The 10,708-nt window shown below is 39.5% G+C and overlaps 1 protein-coding gene across 2 annotated transcripts in view; it reads left to right on the top strand.

Annotated features, from left to right (window-relative positions):
* The first annotated feature begins 2,652 nt into the window (after window positions 1-2,652).
* Ca1 (carbonic anhydrase 1) overlaps window positions 2,653-10,708 on the top strand; it is a 45,844-nt gene continuing 37,788 nt past the window's right edge. The window contains exon 1 of one of the 2 annotated variants that reach the window (XM_090338692.1): window positions 2,653-2,699. The gene's annotated coding sequence lies outside the window, so the exon portion shown is untranslated. Of the gene's footprint in view, window positions 2,700-5,761; window positions 5,880-10,708 lie in introns of those variants that run through there. The other variant, XM_090338690.1, reaches the window with a different exon arrangement.

Here is a 10,708-nt window from a genome sequence, read left to right as displayed (position 1 = left end):
TGTCTCTATCAAATATTGTCCAGATCATATCCTCTCGGCCTATCTCCTGTCTTTCCTGGTGCTCTTCAGTCAGCCAGCACTTGGCATTTACCTAAGAACAGGATATTCAAACATTCCCTCTACGTGTTTGAAGTTGATCTTCACTGCTCAGTTATTCCAGAAATGTTTTACAACTGTTCCATCTTTAAAGTCATCGGTAGACAGTTGTCATGGGTGAACCAACCGTCCAAGAGTTCTGAACTCTCAGAAATCATCAAAGCATTGTATGCAAAGTCCAAGCACTCTATCGTTGCTATTCATGGAACACAATCTCAAAGCTTGCAGGTCCTCTGTGCCAGGCAGTCTAACGCAAGGTCTCCACCAGCATTTATGGAAGGGAGGAAGCAGGAGAATGAACAATGTTTGCGAGCCCAGAAGTCCTAGTCTTATACCCTGCCTCCTCATTAAAATCCTGTGATACCCAGCTAAATGTAAATCTCCGAACCTCAGTTTGCAGATAGCTTTGTATACAGAGTAGTGCTTCACCAGTAATTAAATGACCAAATATCTCAACAATATCAGTTTCTCGGAGTGTTCGTTGTGGTGGTGGTGATTGTGTTGGCATGTTTTATGCACTTACTTGGCTTTCTTTACTCACAGTCGGTGCCTCACTACTTGAAACACACTTCCAGGTTAGCTTTTTGTTGATTCATTGGAGACAGAGTCTCATAGAATTTTGTGCCCTAGCTGGCTTTTAACTATGATTCTCCAGATCTCAGCCTCCTGTGTAGCTAGGATTATAGGGGTGAACCACTGGCACCCAACTTCTCAGCTGATTTTCCAGTTTTTCACATCATTATCCTCCTCTGAAATGCACTTGCTTGCGTTCTGTATTCTCTGCCCTGGGATTTCCCCTCCTCTGTTTCATCATTGCATTTGGTGGACTAGTATCGCAAGGGAATCTCCCAATAACAGCTTTCTACCGAACCATCTGTGTAAGATGTGCCTTTTGTACAAACTCTGTTTGCAGCCATCCCCAAACCCACAATAAGGTATACTCATCTGTGTCCACCTAATTCCTCCACCACAACTCTGGAAACCCCTAGAACTGAGTCTCATTAGCACTGGCTTGAGACCTTTACCTGATCGGCACTGGTGTCAGCACCCAAACCCCGCTATGGAATTTACGTGGCGTATAAATTTATCAGTACCTGACATATTAGCTTAGTGATCTTTTGAAATCAGCACACTTCCCATCATTTTCTACCTTTCCAAGAGGCAGGAACCTAAATAGCAGTACTGCCCATAGACTCCTGAACACAGGAATCTTCTATCAGCTTTAGAACTGCTCACTGGTTCCCAAGTCCATTCAATCTGATATCACATTTGGAGGAACTCCACCGGGAAACTTTGTGTTATTACTCAAGTTATCTCATATTGTTACAGTGTCTCACTTTGTTACCTGATATATCGGATATATTTGTATTTGGTCATTTGAAATTGGATAGGGAAGGGGGGGGGGAGACAAGATCAGGGGAGGGGGAGGGGGGAGGGAAATGGGGACCAAGACATGTGAAAGGGTATCAGTGTATGGGAATTAATGCACCATCTATCTGGCAAATATCATGTAACCCTTCTATTAATTACAATAAAAAATATATGAAAAAAAAGAAAAGAAAAAAACCAGAACTGGAAAAAAAATTGTCATTGCTAGGCCGATGATGTAGATAAGAAGTGGAGTGCTTAACAAATGTGCACTGGGCTGCCCTGAGCTCAAACTCAAGTAAAAAGAGGGGGGGAAATGTGAAAAATAACCCCTTATAGATTACCTCAGAGAGTAAATCCAAATGTAATTGTAATGGATACCACCACGAGGCCATGCATTGATTAGGATAAATAAAAACGTGTAGGATTATTTGTGGTCCATTTCTGGTTGACCTCCACTCACGTATGCTAATTAAAATACTTGAAATCCAGCCAGGAAAAGGAGATATGTCTCTAATCTTTGCTACTCAGAAAGAAGACCTGTAGGATTGAAGTGGACATAGGCAGTGTTCCCCATGAAATACTTTTCTATCCCAAACCTACCTGCCTGATATCTAATTGACATTCCTGGGGTTTTCCAGTCTCAATTTGCCTTCTTCAAGGTCAACCCCAAGGAAATCCTCATAATTCTATTTGCTCTTTCATTTTTCACTCTCATAACAAAGTGTTGTCTGTGTTCACTTATGCAACCATTAGAGGAGTTGCTGTCATCCACCAGTTAGACATATCCTTAGTCTCTAAGAAGTCCCAGTTATTCAAGCCATTCAAATATCCCAAATAACTGACTTCAAAACTGATGTCAAGATATTAAGGACTTAATTATTATGTGTTTTTATATGTGGATTTCCCCCCTCTTTTTCATTTACTGTTCTGTCTTGATCTAGTTTTGAAGGAATAGTTAGTGTTTAGCCAATTTCCTTTTCTTGAGCAGTTAAGTCTCCACCCCAACTACTTCTCTTATCAAGGTCTCCTGCTCCAAGAGAACTGTGTAGCTTTTATAATCTCACTGAGGCCAGACTACTGCCTCAAGAGCCCACCAAGATAATTCAAATTAGCCAGCCCTGCCCTTCTTGCTTGATATATACAAACTGCCCTACTACTCCCGTTTGCTAGTGTACTATCCTCAGCTAAAGCCTCTATTTGGTCCTGTCCAACCACCTCCTGGGATTGGAGCTGTAAGTGACACAGAGTTCTCTCAGTGTGTGTGTGTGTGTGTGTGTGTGTGTGTGTGTGTGTGTGTGTGTGTGTGTGTGTATGATGTTTGGTCTGGCCAAACACACACAAGTTTATGTGTGCATCTTAAACAATCTTTAAATTGTACAAAATATATTTCCACCTACTTCTCAATTAATTAAAATTACAAGCTTAAAATCTAGTTTTTCTGCCAGGAGTTTAGCCTAGTGGTAGAGTGCTTACCTAACATTCACGAAGACCAGGGTTCAATTCCTCAATACCACATACATAGAAAAAAGCCAGAAATGGTGCTGTGGCTCAACTGGTAGAACTCTAGCCTTGAGAAAGCTCAAGGACAGTGCTCCGATACTGAGTGCAAGGCCCAGGAATGGGGGAAAAAAAAAAACAACTAGTTTTTCTGAAACATTTATGTCTAACAAGTCTGTACAAATCTTGATATTTGGGAGGGAAATATAAGTTTAATGTATACGTAGTCGTGTGTGTGTGTGTGTGTGTGTGTGTGTGTGTGTGTGTGTGTGTGTGTATACCTGTCATAGTACTTGAACACAGGGCCTGGGCACTGTCTAACCATTTTTGCTCAAAGCTAATGCTCTACCACTTGAGCTACAGCTCCACTTCTGGTTTTTTGGTGGTAACTGGAGATAGAAATTTCATGAACTTTCCTGCTTGGACTGGCTTCAAACTGCAATCCTCAGATTTCAGTCTCTTGAACAGATAGGTGGCATGAGCCACTGGCTCCCAGCCTTATTCTTTGTCTACTATTTAATCCAATGTACTTTCTCTTGAACAAAGTAATCTGATTGATAGACTTAATTGATAAGTTCTTTTAAAATTGTGAATTCTATTGATAACCAATTTATTCTGGCTAAACTTATAAAATATCCCAAATATCTGATGAATGACTCTTCTGCAGGTTTGTTAAGTATGTTTTAAAGGGGAAAAGGGATTCTCATTATTAAAACAATTTCAGTAGGAGAAATAGATTAAATGTGTGCATTAATAAATAGCCCAAAACACTCAGTGAAAGGATTTTTAGTTCATAGCTCATTTTTAATTAAAAATAATATAGTTTGTTTAATTTTCTAATATGTCAGCCTCTATTACATGTCTCAAGTGTCTTAAGAAATGGTCTTTCACAGATTCTTCCAATGGTTACCAAATTAAATTGAGAATATTCCTATAGTAACTTCTCTCCCATTTATTTCAAAGTCACTTAAGGAGGGGAGAGAGAAATGATCTCACTGGGAAAGAATAAGAGTCAAAGTTGAAATGCCAATAAAAAAGATTTGAGAGAGGAAAAGAGACTTAGTTAGGTACTGCTTATAACTAAGCTCACCTACCTGAGCCGTAAATCAGCATGTAATAGAACTTTCTAAGCTCATACAAGTCCATGTAAGCTGAGAGCACAATGAACTTTTACACAGGTTTCAAAGTTACCTCTTTAACAACATTTAATTGCCCGAATTGATAAATAAAAATACTCTGTAACTCATCTACCATTCCAAACCACTGTCTTACAGTTCAGAGATGCTAAACGGATATGACTATACATACACTCCCAGCTCAGAAAGAATAAAGGCAGCTGGTAATGACTGCCATCTTGATTCTTTAACTCCTATTTTTGGTATGGGCAATAGGAAATTTATCTTTTCTATTCCTCTCTACTTTAATCCTGTTATGCTAAATAAATATCGCTAAAATGTAAAAAATGAGCTCTCACTATATCTGATATCTTATAAACAACACAAACCACATTACCTTTAAAAAAATTCTGTGGAAAGAACATAAAGTCAAAGAGTCCTGTGTTGGAATCTGTAGCAAAACTTCCAATATGGGCACAAAATGTTTTGCATTCAAACCAATCACAAAGAAAATTAAACCATGCTACAACTGAACCATTTTCTCCATGGAAATTATATGATTCCCCAGTTATGAGGAATTATGGAATTTAATATAGATAAGTCATTGAATGGTATTGAGTAGAGAGTTAATATTAAATATGGGTTTTACTTCTGTTTTGGTGGGTCATGGGGCTTGAACTCTGCCTGGCCTGTCCCTGAGCTCTTCAGTTCAAGGCTACCACCCTACCCCTGGGCCTGGGTGTTGTCATTGAGCTCTTCAGCTCCAGGCTACGACCCTTACCCTTGAGCCAAGACCACTGACCTACCCTTGAGCCAAGCCCCAGTTCCCACTTTCTAGGGGTTAATTGGAGATAAGAGTCTCAGGTCCTTTTGTGCCCTGACTGGCTTTCAACCTTGATCCTCAGATCTCAGCCTCCTGAGTAGCTAGGATTACAGGTGTGAGCCACTGTGCCCAGCGGTGTTTAATATCTTAAATGCTTAAATTTTTGGTCTTTAAATCTTAATTTTCTTTGGTCTTTAACTTTTGCCCTAAAGTAGATAGTAACTTTGGGCACTAATTTTTTTTATTATTATTAGTTCTGCATTCTTTTTATGGTAGAATTTGACTTGATATTTTTATAAATAATTCTGAGGCAATAAATACATCCATTATTTTAAATAATCATTTTTATTCAACTATATCACCTTAAATGCAACTATATCCATTAAACATTATTTTTCATTAGCTCTGCCTTCCTAGCACCTATACTACCATCCACCTTTCTCTATGTCTCTGTAAATTTCACTATTCTAAGAATATATATAAGGTATCATATAATATTTGTATTTTTGTACTTGACTTATTTCACTTTTTATGTGTTTTTAACGATTTATCCATGCTAGGGCAGTTATTCCTTTTGAAGGACAAATAATATTCCAGGTTTTGTTTATTCATTTGCCTGTCAATAGATATTTGGTTTATCTTAAGCCTTTTAACTCTTGTGCATACCCCTACTGTGAACATGAGTACACAAATATCTGTGCCAGTCCTCACTTTCTCTTCTTTTAGGTATAAATCTACAATTAAGAATTCTGGAGCAGGGACTGGGAGTTTGGCCTAGTGGTTAAAGTGCTTGCCTAGCATGCATGAAGACCCGGGTTCGATTCCTTGGTACCACATACATAGAAAAAAGCTGGAAGTGGTGCTGAGGCTCAAGTGGTAGAGCTCTAGCCTTGAGAAAGAGTCCAAGGACAGTGCTCAGGCCCTGAGCTCAAGCCCAGGACTGGCAAAAAAAAAAAAAAAGAATTCTGGAGCAAGAGGTAATTTTATGTTTAATGTTTTGATGGTTGCCTTCCATGGTGGCTGTACCATGTTATATTCTAGCAGTAATGCACGAGGATGCCAATTTTACCACATCATGGGAACACATGCTACTTTCTAACGTTTTATGCTGTTGTTATTCTAGATAAGGTCTTGCTATGTAGCTCAACCTGGCTTAAAACTTACTGCCAATTGCAGCTTCCCATGTGATGGAATTAAAGTGGTATCACTATAACTGGCTTTTACAGAGGTTTGTTTTGTTTTGTTTGTGGGTTGTGGGGCTTGAATTCAAGCTCTAGGCATTGTCCCTGAGCTTTTTCCACTCAAAGATAGTGCTCTACCACTTTGAGCCACTTCCAGTTTTCTGGTGGTTACTTGGCCATAAGGACTTTTCTGCCCAGTCTGGCATGGAACTGCCATCCTCAGATCTCAGCCTACTGATTAGCTAGGATTAAAGGCATGAGCCACTGTCATCCAGCTTAAAGAGTTTTTATATGGTAATTTGTTTGTTTGTTTTATATAGCAGTCATCTAATTGTTGCATTGTACATTTCTTTTTAAAAGTGCCTCTCCAAATCTTAGTACTTCCTTGAATTCAGGGCTCAAATTCAATACGTCCGTTTATTCCACTTTGCTATGATTTTTGTTTCTTTGCTCATTAAACAATAAAATTAAATGTATATTGAGTATTAATCGAAAGATTTCGTGAAACAGTATAAGTACAACCTCTGGTACAAGGCCTGCATTTAGCCAGTAGCAGTATCTTTCTTTGTAACTTAGTTGCATATCTTTCTCTTGCATCACATTGTGAACCCTTGACACACAATGCAATATCCAGCCAAGGGCCTAACACACAGCCAGTGCTATATGCCCTCTTGATGGTGGAGATTAAAATAATCCATCAACCACAGGCCACATTCTTTTACCCACTATGGATACGAGTTCAAATATTCATCAGTGAAGAGGCACTAAAAGTAAACATCCGGACCTGGGTGCTCTGCAGTTCACTGACGGCAATGAAATCCTTATCAGTGTTGTAAAAGTTTCACTCCCTACTGTGGCTTCACTCATGCTCAGCAAATGATTTTATTTTTCTCATAAACTCATAAATCAGAGTCCCTCTCTAGGTATTGCTTTAGACAAATATTTGGTTTGGGTGGGACCTACCTGAGCTCTGCTACAAGATTCTGGTGCCTCAAAAGGCAAAGCAATCAGAAGGCCTTCCAAGATTCCCTTTCTAAGTGATGCTACATGCCCACACACAAGGACGACTGAAGAATTAGCTCCTAAAAGTATCTAGAATAGTATGAAAATTTAATACCCACAAGGCCCATGTAGACATACCATCATGGCTTCTTATTTATGGAAGTCAACTATTACTTTTATCCATTTTTGTAAATTGATCTGATAAGGAGAAATGTGGAATTACACATCTCTAACAGAGGACCAATGAAAGGCATTTCTGAGAAGTTAATAAAATGGAAGTATTAATTCCAAAAAGGAAGAAAAAGAAGAGGTAGGTGTGTGTATGCTTGGTTAGACATGCAAGATCAAGCTTACATTCTGTTTATTCTGAAAAACAAAACAAAAACAAAAACATTTCTACCTGTATAAGCCAAGCCCAACCAACAACCTAAGAGCTTGGTATTGAGTTGTATGTTTACAGAAATGATCTAGGATGTTTTTCTCCCTGATTTCAATAAAATCACCCAAGTTGACCCTAGCATACCCATCTCTCATTTAAAAATGATAAAAATAAAGCAGAACATATAAAAAATGTTTAAAGTATAGTTTTAAATAACTCAAGGCTTCAGTTCTGTTATGGGAAAGGTTAAGTGTGGAGTACTTTAACCCAGTTTCTCTTTTTTTTTTGCCTTCCTACTGACACTGACATCTTATCCCCAGAAGATCAAACCAGGCCTGAGCAAAGCTTCACTCCACTCATTTATCTTGCTGAGCCCAGATAGGCTTACATTTTCCAAGAGACGGGAAACTAGCATAAATAAACATGAAACACAAGAAGCATAAATCTTGGCAGGCTTATAAATTATAGATTTCGTGGACAGCATTTCCTGTGCTCTAGAAGAGCCCAGTCAATTCTATATAACATATAAGCCTTAAGTAAGAGCTTCAGCTCCCCCGGCAACTGAAGTATAAGACTTGAGCTTCTGGACATCTTACCTCCCATGCAGCCAAAGCTCTGGGACCATAACTTAGTCATGTAAATGCTGGTTTTTGGCTGACCTATAATCTGGAACTCTACATATAGGTCTACAATTGTGACAGTTCTTTCATTGCAAGTAAATGCTACTTCAAACCAATAAGAAATAGAGTAACATGATTTACAGCAAAAAGGGTTTGAATTACAGACCTAGTGCTTGCTAGGTTGGCTTTCTACCACTTCAGTCACACCTTCAGCCCTACATTTTGCTAGTCCTGGGGCTTGAACTCATGGCCTAAGCACTGTCCTTGAGCTTTGCCAAGGCTCTACCACTTGAGCCACAGCACCATGTCTGGCTTTTTCTGTGTATGTAGTACAGAGAAATCAAAACCAGGGTTTTGCACATGCTAGGCAAGCACTCTACCATTAGGCCACACTACAGGCCCTTTATGGTTATTTTGAAGATGAAGTCTAGTAAAGTTTCCTGACTAGCCTAACGTGATTTCTAACTATGATCCTCCAGATCTCAGACTCTAGTGACCAGTGTTATCTGGCTCTAGAATAAACAAGTGGATTATAGATACAATAGGTGTGTGGAGAGAGAGAGAGAGAGAGAGAGAGAGAGAGAGAGAGAGAGAGAGAGAGAGAGAGAGAGAGAGAGAGAGAGAGAGAGACAGAGAGAGAGACAGAGAGAGAGACAGAGAGAGAGACAGAGAGAGAGACAGAGAGAGAGAGACAGAGAGAGAGACAGAGAGAGAGACAGAGAGAGAGAGACAGAGAGAGAGAGACAGAGAGAGAGTGTGTCCTGGAGTTTGAGCACTGTCTCTGAGACCCTTTTTCTCAAGACTAGTGTTCTACCACTTGATTCATAATATCACTTCTTACTTTTTATGTCTAGTTTACTAGACGTAAGAGTCCCAAGCTGGCTGTCTGGGCCAGGTTGGCTTTGAACTGTGATCCTTAGATATTAGTCTCCTGAGTAGCAAAGATTATAGGCATGAGTCACCAGCATTCATCTAGAGTATATTTTTTAAACAAATGAATATTGCTCATGTGTTTCCTTGCTAAGTATAACTCTTTCAGTGTATCAGACAGGTGAATTATGGTATGAGGGACAGCGTTGGACTACTGTATTCCTCCATGGCATTCCACTTCTGGAAATGCATTTCTTACTTAAGGTCTCCTTTATTTAAAATCACCGTATGTAGTCACACAGATGTGACTAAAGATGTTAACCTATTCGAGCATGGCCTGCACATATTGGCCTTGCTATAAATTTGTTCCAAGATGGTCCATTGGCCAAGGCTAGGCAAATTTGGAAATGGGGCTGAAAGTTGGAAATAGCTGTCCTGGGTGATCTTGGGTGATCTCTAAAGTAGGGTAGACAAGAGATAGCATTAGGAAATTATGAACTTGAAAAAGAGAAGATAGCAAACAAGATGAAATCTAATAGGAACAAGGAGCTAGGAGAGGGAAAGTATTTCTCAGATCTGCCAACCAACTGCAATTGTGACCTCTGCTTTCCCTAAAGTAAGACTTTCTGCAAAGTCAACATGTTATTTTAAAGTAATAGCTGAGATGGCCATGCCATTATGATGTATAATTTACCTGGATTAGAGAAGACTTCCAAGGGAGGAACCCCAGAGATCAGAGTTCAAGACTGTAAGAGGGGAAATGGTTACTTAGAAATGTTTCTAAATGTCTTGCCATCAAAGTACTATCTGAGTACCAGCCATCAAATTCACATTGGTCCCAAACCTTCCCCTGAAACTCTGTCTACAGGTGTGATGTTGGTCTAAGACAAAAGTCCGATGTGACTTCTAGGAGAAAGAACCTCTGGTGATCTGAGATGACAAGTCTGGAATTTGGCTGTAACCATTAGCTTTTGTGCCACCTCAAAATAGAACACTTGCTCTGAACAATATACAAAGTTACAAGGCTCTAGAACTTGCACTTAGAAGAAAAAACAAGGTGGGGAGTTTGGCCTAGTTGTAGAATGCTTGCCTAGCATGCAGGAAGACCGGGGTTCAATTCCTGGGTACCACATACACACAAAAAAAGCCAGAAGTGGTATTGTGGCTCAAGTGGTAGAGCACTAGCCTTGAGGAAAGCCCAAGGATAATGCTCAGGCCCTGAGTTGAGTCCCCAGGACTGGCAAAAAGACAAGAAAGAAAATAAACACTTCTCTTTTCCACTGAAAGTTAAATCTAAGCAAGTCAAAGTGTCAAACTTAAAAATTTAATATGTAGTGCTGCAATGAACATCAGTGTGCTAGTGGATTTAGTATGTCCTTGTTTCTGGACAATTGGGTAAATGCCTAGTAGTGGAATTGCTGGGTCATAGGGGAGCTCTATGTTTAGTCTTTTGAGGAACTGCCATACTGTTTTCCATAGTGGTTGAACCAGTTTGCACTCCCACCAACAGTGTAGTAGTGATCCCTTGGTTATCTCATATTGTTGCAGTATCTCACTTTGCTATCTGATATATTGGATATATTTGTATTTGGTTATTTGAAATTGGATAGGGAAGGGGGGAAAACAAGATGAGGGTGGGGGTTCTGGGGGAGGGAAATGGGGACCAAGACATCAGGTCCATCATGTCTCACAAACAGAGACAGGCAGGGTTTTGCTTTATTGGCAAATGCTATCATTCACAGACATTTGGTTTT

This window comes from Megascapheus bottae, chromosome 9 (genome assembly GCF_031878675.1).
Source record: "Megascapheus bottae isolate mThoBot1 chromosome 9, mThoBot2.hap1, whole genome shotgun sequence".
NCBI classification, from domain to species: domain Eukaryota; kingdom Metazoa; phylum Chordata; class Mammalia; order Rodentia; family Geomyidae; genus Megascapheus; species Megascapheus bottae.
The sequence above is the reverse complement of the archived record's forward strand: the minus strand, read 5'-3'. Positions and strand labels throughout refer to the sequence as shown.